The 11,074-nt window shown below is 40.3% G+C and overlaps 1 pseudogene; it reads right to left on the bottom strand.

Moving 5' to 3' along the window:
* Window positions 1–9,431: 9,431 nt before the first annotated feature.
* Window positions 9,432–10,814, bottom strand: LOC112825919 (FAS-associated factor 2 pseudogene; annotated as a pseudogene).
* Window positions 10,815–11,074: the final 260 nt, after the last annotated feature.

Genomic DNA, 11,074 nt, shown 5'->3' with positions numbered 1-11,074 from the left:
AAAAGTAAAATAAAAAAAACCAAGAATGGTTTTTCCATGAAAAAGAATAGGCAACAGAGATTTTTAAGTGACGAAGGCTAAGATATTTTCTCTCTGGTCCTTAACAGAAAAAGTTTGCCAACCTTTACTCTAGATGAGCTTTCTTTGTTCATTCATTTCATGAATATTCACTGAATATCTACAATATTCTAGGCACTGTTCTAAGTATTGGAGATGCTGTGATGTCACAAGACAATGTCATTCCTGCCCAGGAGTTTAGATTCTGTTGTGGGTGAGAAGAGACCAAGAATAAGCACATACATTAATAAGCGAATAGGACAATTTCAAATTATAAATGCTGTGAACAAAATAAACAGGAGAGTCTTGTACAGGGACAATAACTGGAGAAGGAGACAAGACAAATTGGTCAGAGAGATCCTATCTGTGGAAAGGACACTTATGCTAAGACCTAAAGGACAAAAAGAACCAGTCATAGGAGGTGAGCATTACAGCCAGAGGAAACGAGGGCAAAATCCCTGAGACAGAAGAAAGTTTGGCTTTAGTCAAGGAACTCCAAAGAGGTCAGTGGTGTTCAGGCAGGATGTGGTAGGAAATGAAGTTGAGAGGTAGATAGGGATCAGATCATGTATGGCTTTGGAAGGAAGCTATTGAAGATGACACTCTCTCATGAATGACATGATCTCATGGAGTTTCAAAAATATTCCTCTGACTTGGGGTGCCTAGCTGGCTTAGTTGGTAGAGCATATGACTCTTGATCTCAAGGTCATGAGTTTGAACCCCACATTGGGCATAGAGATTATTTTAAAAATTCTCTGGCTGCCATGAGATAGATTATAAAGAAACAAGAGTAAGTTCTATTTAAGATTATTGTAAGATTATTTAACCTCTATTTAAGGATATTATAATAGTTAAGGTGAGACATGATTATGATTTAGACCAGCATGGTGCCATGGAAATGGAGAAGAGTGGATGAATTAAACAATTTTGAGGGGAGAATTAATGAGACTAATGGATTGGATATGAGAAGAGAGGAATCACAGATTTCTGTTTGAGCAGCTGGGTCGATAGTGGGGTTTGTCACCTTATCCATATGTTTCGGTAACTGAGTAATTGAGGCTCCGGAAGTAAGAATCTTGCTTATGTATTAGGAAAAATTTCTTTTTCTTTTTTTAAATATTTTATTTATTTATTTATTTATTTATTTATTTATTTATTTATTTGTCAGAGAGAGAGAGAGAGAGCACAAGCAGGGTGAGCAGCAGGCGGAGGGAGGAGCAGGCTCCCCGCCGAGCAAGGAGCCCAAGGAGGGACTCAATCCCAGGACTCTGGGATCATGACCTGAGCCCAAAACAGATGCTCAACTGACTGAGCCACCCAAGCGTCCCTAGGAAATTTTTCGGAGCCAGAAAAAACATTCTCAGTATTGAATTTTCTTAACTTTTACATACGTATTTGTCTACAAGGGATAATTGAACAAAAGGCACTTCTTCGGCAAACTCCAGACTATCCTTAGAAAATTGCAAGTAGTTTTCTCCTCTTCAGCATAATAACTTGTGTGTACTGACAGTGTAATGACCTCTCAGGGCTGCCATTTTGTCCCATGATTTTGTCACTTTGTTTCTCCCTTAGAGAGAATGCTGTGAAAAGCCAGAGAACCATGGGTCCCTGTCCAATAGGGCAACCTTGCTCTCTCCCTCTCTCCCGTCAAGGACTATGTGCAATATCAGAACCAGCATCAGCCTACAGAGGCTGAGATTTGTTCTGAAGCATTTAAAGAGGAAGCGAATGCTCGGGGGAGGCTTTAAATTTCTTTCTACTTACAGAAGTTGAATTGCAAGAGCTATCTCTTTACCATTAATCACCAGGTCTAGTGTGAAGCCAGCCAACTTCAGAGAGTTAGTTAAAAGAGGTGACTAATGACTCAAGTCTCTCCTTATCTCACTCTCTCTCCAGGTTTGATCTCCCTGGACACTCAGGCAGCACTTACCGGCTCTCACAAGACTTCCAGTGTATCACAGTATCCAGGGAGTTCGGTGTTTAAAGAGGCCTGTCGTGTTGCCCCGTCCGACCGGCTGGTGGGGAACTTCAATGCCTAACCTGGGCTGTGAGTGGGGCTGAGGGGGAAGAGCAAGTATACTTACTAGAATGTCTCTAGAAATGTCTGTGCTGACCTTGATGGTTTAGGCATGACCTAGAATCCCTGGGAGGTCTTCATCATTTTAGTCTAACAGTTTGACCCTTATTATATAGAATCTTTTTTGAAGTTAGTTCTTCTAAGAGTCTGCTTTTGGTCTCTACTCCCTGACTCCTGCAAGAACTTATTTTAGAGATAAGCTTTCATGGTTATCTCTATTGTTCCAGCTTCAGTGATCAAAACATTCAAGACGGTGTTTTGATTTTACTTCTTTGTAGTTGTTCCATTGTGGGTCTTTCTGAGTCTTAGATTATACTAAGCAATTATTAGTTACTTTGAATCCAGTTTCACTGCTTGACTCCTGATTGTAACCAAGTATTACTCTCTTAATGATATTCCAATGGAGCTAGTTGTTCAGATCACATGTATCTGCCATGATGTATATGCTCCTTCACAAACATGGGGCCCCTTCCATTCCCCTGCACCATGGCTGCACACTTCCAGGAGGCCCTTTGCCAGCATCCAGTCAGATACATCTTAAGTAATGAAGTCAACAGGAAAAAATAAAGGATGGAAATGTAACCACTTAATGCCAATGAATTTGTTTAACTAGTAAAGACTGTACCTCAAAGTATAAGTGTGTTGCACTGTGTTTTGTAAAGTAGTGCTTATAATTCACTGAGCTTTCAAAATAACTCTTTTCTATTAAGCTTGCGTTGAGAAGTGGGGTTAATTTGCCAGAGTACTTTTTTGTGATAATTATAGGACTTGCAGATTAGCATGAGTAAATTGGCAAGGTTCTGTAGCTAATAAAAATACGCCCCAAAATTGTAACATTCAGCTTTTCCTCAAGGAAAACATTAGGCATTCCTGATAGGCCAGTTTTGAGTTCAAGCTAGCACACGAATACATACTTAGGGAAAGATACTTTTCAAATGACATGGTCCAACTCTCCTCATAATAGAAGACAACAGTCCTGCTATTCAAAGATTTGAAACTAATTGTAGATGAACTAATAAAAGATAAATTTCATGAACTAGAAGATATTTTTAAAAATCAAATAAATGGGATTTGGGGGAGGGCAATAATTATTTTGTCAGCTAGGCTATATAGCTCTTTATTAGAACCATATGTGAAATATTGTTAATACTGCACTGAACTCTAGGAGCACATTACCATTAATTCAATGAATATTTGTTAAGTACCTATTGGGTTCCAGGCACCATGCTAGGCGCTGGAGTTGAAAGCCCCAACAGGGAATCCTGTCTGAACACTGTGCTCAGAGATCCTACAACTAGACTTCCAATGGTGGTTACTTCTGATCAGTTAAAACTATCATTGTAGGGGCGCCTGGGTGGCTCAGTTGTTAAGCGTCTGCCTTTGGCTCAGGTCATGATCCTGGGGTCCTGGGATCAAGCCCTACATTGGGCTCCTTGCTCAGTGGGAAGCCTGTTTCTCCCTCTCCCACTCCCCCTGCTTGTGTTTCTTCTCTCGCTGTGTCTCTCTGTCCAATATATAAATAAAATCTTAAAAAAAAAAAACCTATCATTGTAATTGCATTGGCTGAACTTTGAAGATTGCAAAGGAATGGGTCCACTGTTCTAACATTTAGAAGCTACTGACTATCAGTGTATAATGCTGGCCATTTCTCAGCTGCCTTGGAAATCTCTTCAAGTTCTAACTAGTTATATAGTTATATTAACTACTCAAGGGTGCTAAGGCATGTCTTCAACTTTGACAAGCACACTCGTAACACCAAAGGGGGAACAGAAAAACTTTCTGTGTCTCTGAGCAAAGATCTTTTCTATGTTTAGCAAAAAACAAAAACAAAATGAAAACAAACAAAATAGGGGCACCTGGGTGGCTCAGGGGGCCAAACTAGGGGCATCTCAGTTAAGCATCTGCCTTTGTCTTAGGTCATGATCCTGGGCCCTGGGATCAACCCCTGAGTCGGGCTCCCTGGGAGTTTGCTTCTCCCTCTCCCTCTGCCTCCTGCCCTACTTGTGTTTGCTCTTTCTCATGCTCTTTCTCTCTTTATCGGATAAACAAAAAATCTTAAAGAAAAAAAGAAAAACAAAATACTTCCCTAGTTAGAAGGGAGGAAAGGAAAGTTGTTTTTTTATAGAGAGAGGCGGATGGAGGAACAAATCAGGGCATATTATAAGGTAGTCCATATCTTCATATCTCTTTCTTAAAGAACAGTTGTGGTTTTTTTTTTTTTTACATATTTTATTTATTTGAGAGAGAGTGTATGCACATGTGAGCGCGTGGGCGAAAGAGAGGGAGGGAGAGAGAGAGAGAGAGAGCCCCAATGGTGGGGGGGAGGGAGAGGGAGAAGCAGACTCCCCACTGAGCAAGGAGCCTGACACAGGGCTCGCTCTCAGTGTCCTGAGATCATGACCTGATCCAAAGACAGATGCTTAACCGACTGAGACACCCAAGTGCCCCAAGAACAGTTTTGATTTACAGAATAATTGAGAAGATACAAGAGTTCCCACATTGCATCCCCACCCCACACTAAACCCCAAGTTTGCCCTATTAGTGACATCTTACATTAATATGGTACATGCTATAATTAATGAACCAATATTGATACATTATTAATATCTGAAACCTATACTTACTAGATACCCTTAGTTTTTACCTAATGTCCTTTTTCAGTTCCAGGATACCAAATTATATTTTAGTTCTCATGCCTCCTTAGGCTCCTTTGGCTGTAACAGTTTCTCAGACTTTGTTTTTGATGACTTTAATAGTTTTGAGGAATGCTGATCAGGTATATTGTAGGATGCCCCTCTGTTGGAATTTGTCTGATTTTTTGTCCTCATGATTAGACTGGGGTTATGGGGTGTTGTTAAGAAGATCACTGGGTATAGTGCCATTTTCATCACATCATATTAAGGGTACACACTACCAACATGATTTATGACTACTGTGGTTGCCTTTTATCACCATGCTGATGTCTGTCAGCTTTCTCCACCACATAGTTACTCTTTGCGTCCCCTTTCCATACTGTCCCCTTTGGAAGAAAGTCTGGATAGCCCATGCTTAAGGAGTGGGGAGTTATGCTCCCCTCATTATGGGTTAAGTATCTACACAAATTATTTGGAATTCTGCATACAAACAGATTTGTGTCTTCTTTCCCATTTATTAATGGACTCAATCATTTATTTATATTAGTATAGACTCATGGATACTTATGTGTTGGGTTATAACCTGATACTAGTTTTTTATTTAGTTGCTTGAGTTGTTCCAAATGTGGCTATTGTGAGCACTTCAGTTGGCACCTGTGACCCTTTGATAGACACCCAGAAATACAGGGTGGGTTTTTTTTAGCACTTCATGACTCCTTTTTATTCTACACAAGAGCCTTTAATAGTTTCTAATATTGAGATTCAATCAGAAGGAAAGATATTTTTTCAGGCATCTGGTTTAGTTTCTCAAATCTTGTGATGAAGTTGCCCATTATTTTAGGCTCATCCAAAGATATATACACTGTCTCTGCTATGCGCCTCCTACCCCTTTCCCTGCCTGGGCATAGAAAGATGAGTTAGACACGTTCCTCAGTACATGGTACGTTATCATCACTGTTCGGTGCAAGTTTCTGCTCTTATTCCACTTACTTACTCTCTTACCCTTAGACTCCATTCTCATTTCTCCTTTCTTCTTCTCCTCCTCCCCCCACCCAGGAAACTATTGTAAACTATTGTAAACTATGTACTTAATGTGTATTTTGGCTGTATGTACTTTTGGAAAATGTGCAGTGTTTTGTGCTCAGGTATTCTTAAGCAAATGGTGTTTGTTCTATTATATATTTCATTCTTTTTTTACTCATCCATATTCTTAATATCCACACATGTGGCTATGTGTGTATCTTTGCCTTGCTTCTAATTGCTGATTGGCACTCTATATTTCATTTATTCACTCTCCCATATTGTCTCCTACTTTCCGTAATCACAAACAACCCTATAACAAACATCCTTACACACATCACTGAATGGATCTGTGTGACAGTTTCTTTGAAATGTATCCCCAGGAGCAGAACTGCTGGATCCTGGAATACTGTAAACTTAATTTAAGTAAGTAGAGCCAGATTGCTCTCCCAGATTATACTGCCTACACTTCACCAGCACATATCCCACCAATGCGTGGCTTTAGCTGCCAAATTTTTTGAGGATAAATGTGTGTAAAGTAATATTTTGTTATTTTCATTTTAATTTCACTAACTACTAGTCACTCTGAGCATCTCTTCACATTCTTCTTGGACTTTGGACTTGCGCTCTTGTAAATTGCCAGTTGTAGCCTTGCCATTTTCCCTTTAAATTTGATGTCATTCTCTTATTGACTTGCAAGAGTTCCTTGTTTATTTTAGATACTAATCCCAACAGTTTCAGATAATGCATATATCTTCTCCATTCTGCACTGTCATATCTTTACCGTGTCCTTCCTTGAAGAGAAATTCTTAACCTTGATATAATTAAATGTATCAATATTTTACATTTTGAAATCTTGTTTTAAAAGTCATTACCTAGGGATGCCTGGGTGGCTCAGTCGTTAAGCGTCTGCCTTCGGCTCAGATCATGATCCCAGGGTCCTGGGATCGAGCCCCGCATCGGGCTCCCTGCTCGGCAGGAAGCCTGCTTCTCCCTCCCACTCCCCCTGCTTGTGTTCCCTCTCTCGCTGTGTCTTTCTCTGTCAAATAAATAAAATCTTTATTTAAAAAAAAGTCATTACCTAAAGATTACTCTCTTTTATAGGTGCACTGATGGCATTGTGGACACACATAGAAAATATGGCCATATTTTTAAAAGTACACTGGGGGCTATAAAGAATAAAATGAAAAAAATCTTGGATTTACTTTAAAATAATTTGGTAAAGTAAAAAAAAAATGAAAAAGGGGATAGAAGAAGAAAATATGATAAAAATCTTATTAATTTTAAAATCTGAGTGATGACTATGTGGAGTTCATTAATCTATTCTACTATTTTTTTTTTTAAGTAAGCTCTATGCCCAACATGGGGCTTGAACCTACAACCCTGAGATCAAGCATCACATATTCTACCTACTGAGCCAGCCAGACACCTGTGTTCTATTCTACTTTTGATATATTTGGAAATTTTAACATAAAATAATGAAAAATGAGTTATTTATTTCTCTTAGGTCAGGAATAGTTTTCTATATTTTCTTTTATTAGTTTTATACTTCCAAAATCTACATTGAGGTCTTTAATCCATGTATGATTTTGGCAGGGATCCAGTTATATATTTCCTTATATATATTAAATATAGAGAACAAGTTTTCCCAAAAACATCTGTTAAATTATCTTCTCTTCATTCTTTTGTGGTACCACAAAATTAACAATAATTATTTGTATACATTGGTATATCTCTATCATTTGCTCTATTCTGTCTAATATGTCCATTCTATTTTATTCCATTCATTGATTTGTTCTTGCACAACTATTACCCTGCCTTTATTACTAAGGCTTTGTTATATTTTAATACTCCTTTATTCTTGTTTTTAAAAATCAAGCTGGCTATACATATGTCTTTCCATATAAACTTTAGACACATTTATTAAGTTCTTTAAAAAAATCTAACTGGTATTTTGATTAGGATTGAACTGAGTTTATAGATACAATTAGAAAGTACTGATGGGTTTATAGTTATTTCATATGTCTTTTTCTATCACACTGACTTAATAAAGTAATGGTCTTATGTCTCTTGTATTAGAATCTGGCCAGTCTATGTTATATGCCTATTAACAAGGTAGAATTTAACTGAATAGTAGTAAAAGCAGATAGAACTAGTTTCAAAACACTGAATGAATGGCAAGGAAATCAGACATCAAGTCATGAAAAGATATTTGTTAAACTCACAATTATTCTTTTTTTAATTTTATTTTATTATGTTATCTTAGTCACCATACATTATATCATTAGTTTTTGATGTAGTGTTCCATGATTCATTGTTTACCTATAACACCCAGTGCTCCACGCAGAACGTGCCCTCTTTAATACCCATCACCAGGCTAACCCATTCCCCTACTCCCTCCCCTCTAGAACTCTCAGTTTGTTTCTCAGAGTCCATCGTCTCTCATGGTTCGTCTCCCCCTCCGATTTCCCCCCCTTCATTTTTCCCTTCCTACTTTCTTCTGTTTTTCTTAAACATATAATGTATCATTTGTTTCAGAGGTACAGTTCTGTGATTCATCAGTCTTACACAATTCACAGCACTCACCATAGCACATACCCTCCCCAAAGTCCATCACCCAGCCACCCCATCCCTCCCACCCCCCACCACTCCAGCAACCCTCAGTTTGTTTCCTGAGATTAAGAGTCTCTTGTGGTTTGTCTCCCTCTCTGGTTTCATCTTGTTTCATTTTTTCCTCCCTTCCCCTATGATCCTCTGTCTTGTTTCTCAAATTCCTCATATCAGTAAGATCATATGATGCTTGTCTCTCTCTGATTGACTTATTTCGCTTAGCATAATACCTTCTAGTTCCATCCACGTCATTGCAAATGGCAAGAGTTCGTGGTTTTTTTGATGGCTGCATAATATTCCAGTGTGTGTGTGTGTGTGTGTGTGTGTGTGTGTGTGTGTGTACCACATCTTTTTTTTTTTTAAGCACAAACCAGCCCAGGGCACCTTTATTACACTCTTGTGGGCTAAGGAACCCAGGGCATGAACTCATGGGCTTAAGAATTAGCTCTTATCAAATAAAGTTAAGAAAAAAAAAACACCTATGTCAGCCTCATTCCTTTGGTCATTATAAAGCAACAGAAAACATTTAGAAGTTATTTATAAACTGTGGGAAGTTCAAGGAACATCTCTGTTCTGTGCCTTCTCTTCCCTCTCTTCTCGGGTGGTAGCAGAAGCAAGTCTTCAGGAGATGCTGCAGTAGCTGGATAATGGAGGTTTTTTCACTCTTATTTTCCATAAAAGCAAGAACAAATGAGACCTAGTGGGACTGTCCCCTTCCCCAGTAGGGACAATGACTGGCTTGGAGGTGAAGAGTCTCCTTTCGCTGGTAGGTGCGTAGTGCAGGGACAGTAGGGGAGGGTGGGCTCGCCAGCGGAAACGTCCATTGCTGACCTCACGCGCGCACACACAGGTGGTGACTCTTTTAGGCAGCATGGTTTCTGATCCTTCCTTAGGATGCAGCAGTCTTTTAAAAAAAATACTGTATAATAGTAATAATATGAATTTCTCTCTCTTGTTTTTTTTGTTTTTGTTTTTGTTTTTGTTTTTCCATTTCCTTTAAGGATTAAGGTAGGAGGGGAGAGGAAGAAACAATGTCATTCATCTGTTAGGTCCTGAACAAAGAAAACTTCTGTGTGGCTGAGTCCTGCTTCCTGCAGCGTGGTGGTGGTGGGGGGGGGGGGGTGGGGCCACTCCTCTGAAGGGATGCAGGGCAGCACCTGCCGGGGAAAGTTGGCTTCAATCTGAAACTTTTCTGGTCTTTCTTTCAAGGAAAATAAGAAGTCGTGGATTACTGTTAGAGACTGTGAAAAGTGGAATCGTTTCTCTACTCGAGAATCATTGGGTAATTTGAAAATGATCTTGACGCTTTCAGGGTCATCAAGGGAAGGCTCCGGGGGCGGGCTCTCCAACTTCCTTTCCCTTTCCTCTTGTAAATTCCGCCGCCATCTCTCTTCTGTCAACTTCTGCTGTTGCACCTCCTCCTCCTTCCGCTGCTTCCGCTCCCGCTCCTCTCGTTTCTTCCCTTCTTTCTCCTGGTCAGCCCTGACAGAGGCCAGATAGGTCTCCTCCTGCTATTGTCTCAACACCTGGGTCTGGTTTCGTTCTTCCCTTTCAAGGCGTTCTGACACCAGGTAAGTCTGGTTTGCATCCATGATAAATGTCAGCTGGTTAATGAGGTCATCGGGTTGAAGGAGGCCTTCTAGCCGTCCCACCACAGTCATTCTCCTATCCTTCAGCATAATCATGGCCAGGAATGGGTTGGTGTTCTCTCGTAAAGCCTGTGAGACCCTATATCCCTCAGGTTTATTTGTGGAGCATGTCCAGAAGAGCATCCTAGTGTTTATTAGGGAAATAACTTCAGGTGCACAGTTTGTGTTGCGACAGAACTCATCAGAGTCCTGGTGATCATCTCCATGCAGATAAACCAAAAGGAAGCGAAGCTCCTGCTTGGCATCATTAAGTGCCTGGCTGTACGTTCCCTGGTAGAAGACAGGGTGTGCCCTCCCGTATTTCTCTTCAAAAGAGTGCATAAATGAAACAATGTCCCCGATGGGGTCAGTGACCCGGCTGCGAGGGTCAGGCCGTATAAAACGAAGAGCAAACCTAGATATATCAAGTAATGTGTAATAGGTAAACCGGAATGGAAGCATTTTCAAGTAATAACCCCATCCAAGCAGCCCCCTTGGTTGTGGTCTCTAGACAACATAACTGTAGATCCTGTGGTCAGCTGTACTAACTTGCAGGGGTCGGGATGGAGGTGGGTTGAAAACACTTGGTACACCTTCTTGCTCATGCAATTGGTCCTTTACAGCAGCCTCTATGTTCCAGTTATGCTGTTCCAAGGTATGGCGACATTGATCCATAGATTCTATGCCAGTCAGATCCTGAAACTGCAGCAGCTTCTCTGTCTGCTCCTGGGTTAGATCCCGCTCCTCAGGTGCCACCATTTTGCTGCCTCCTCTAGGCTTCTCACCCGTGGGCACCATCACCCCTATACCACATCTTCTTTATCCATTCATCTGTTGATGGACACCTTGGCTCTTTCCATAGTTTGGCTACTGTGGACGTTGCTGCTATAAACATTGGGGTGCCCGTACCCCTTCGGATCACTATATTTTTATCTTTGTGGTAAATACCCAGTAGTACAATTGCTGGGTTGTAGGGTAGCTCTATTTTCAACCTTTTAAGGAACCTCCATACTGTTTTCCAGAATGACTGCACAAGCTTGCATTCCCAC

The sequence above is a fragment of the Callorhinus ursinus genome, unplaced genomic scaffold (assembly GCF_003265705.2).
Source record: "Callorhinus ursinus isolate GAN/ISIS: 27379988/994484 unplaced genomic scaffold, GSC_fseal_2.0 scaffold4, whole genome shotgun sequence".
Lineage (NCBI taxonomy): Eukaryota > Metazoa > Chordata > Mammalia > Carnivora > Otariidae > Callorhinus > Callorhinus ursinus.
Note: the sequence above shows the minus strand (reverse complement) of the source record. Positions and strands in the feature narration are given on the sequence as shown.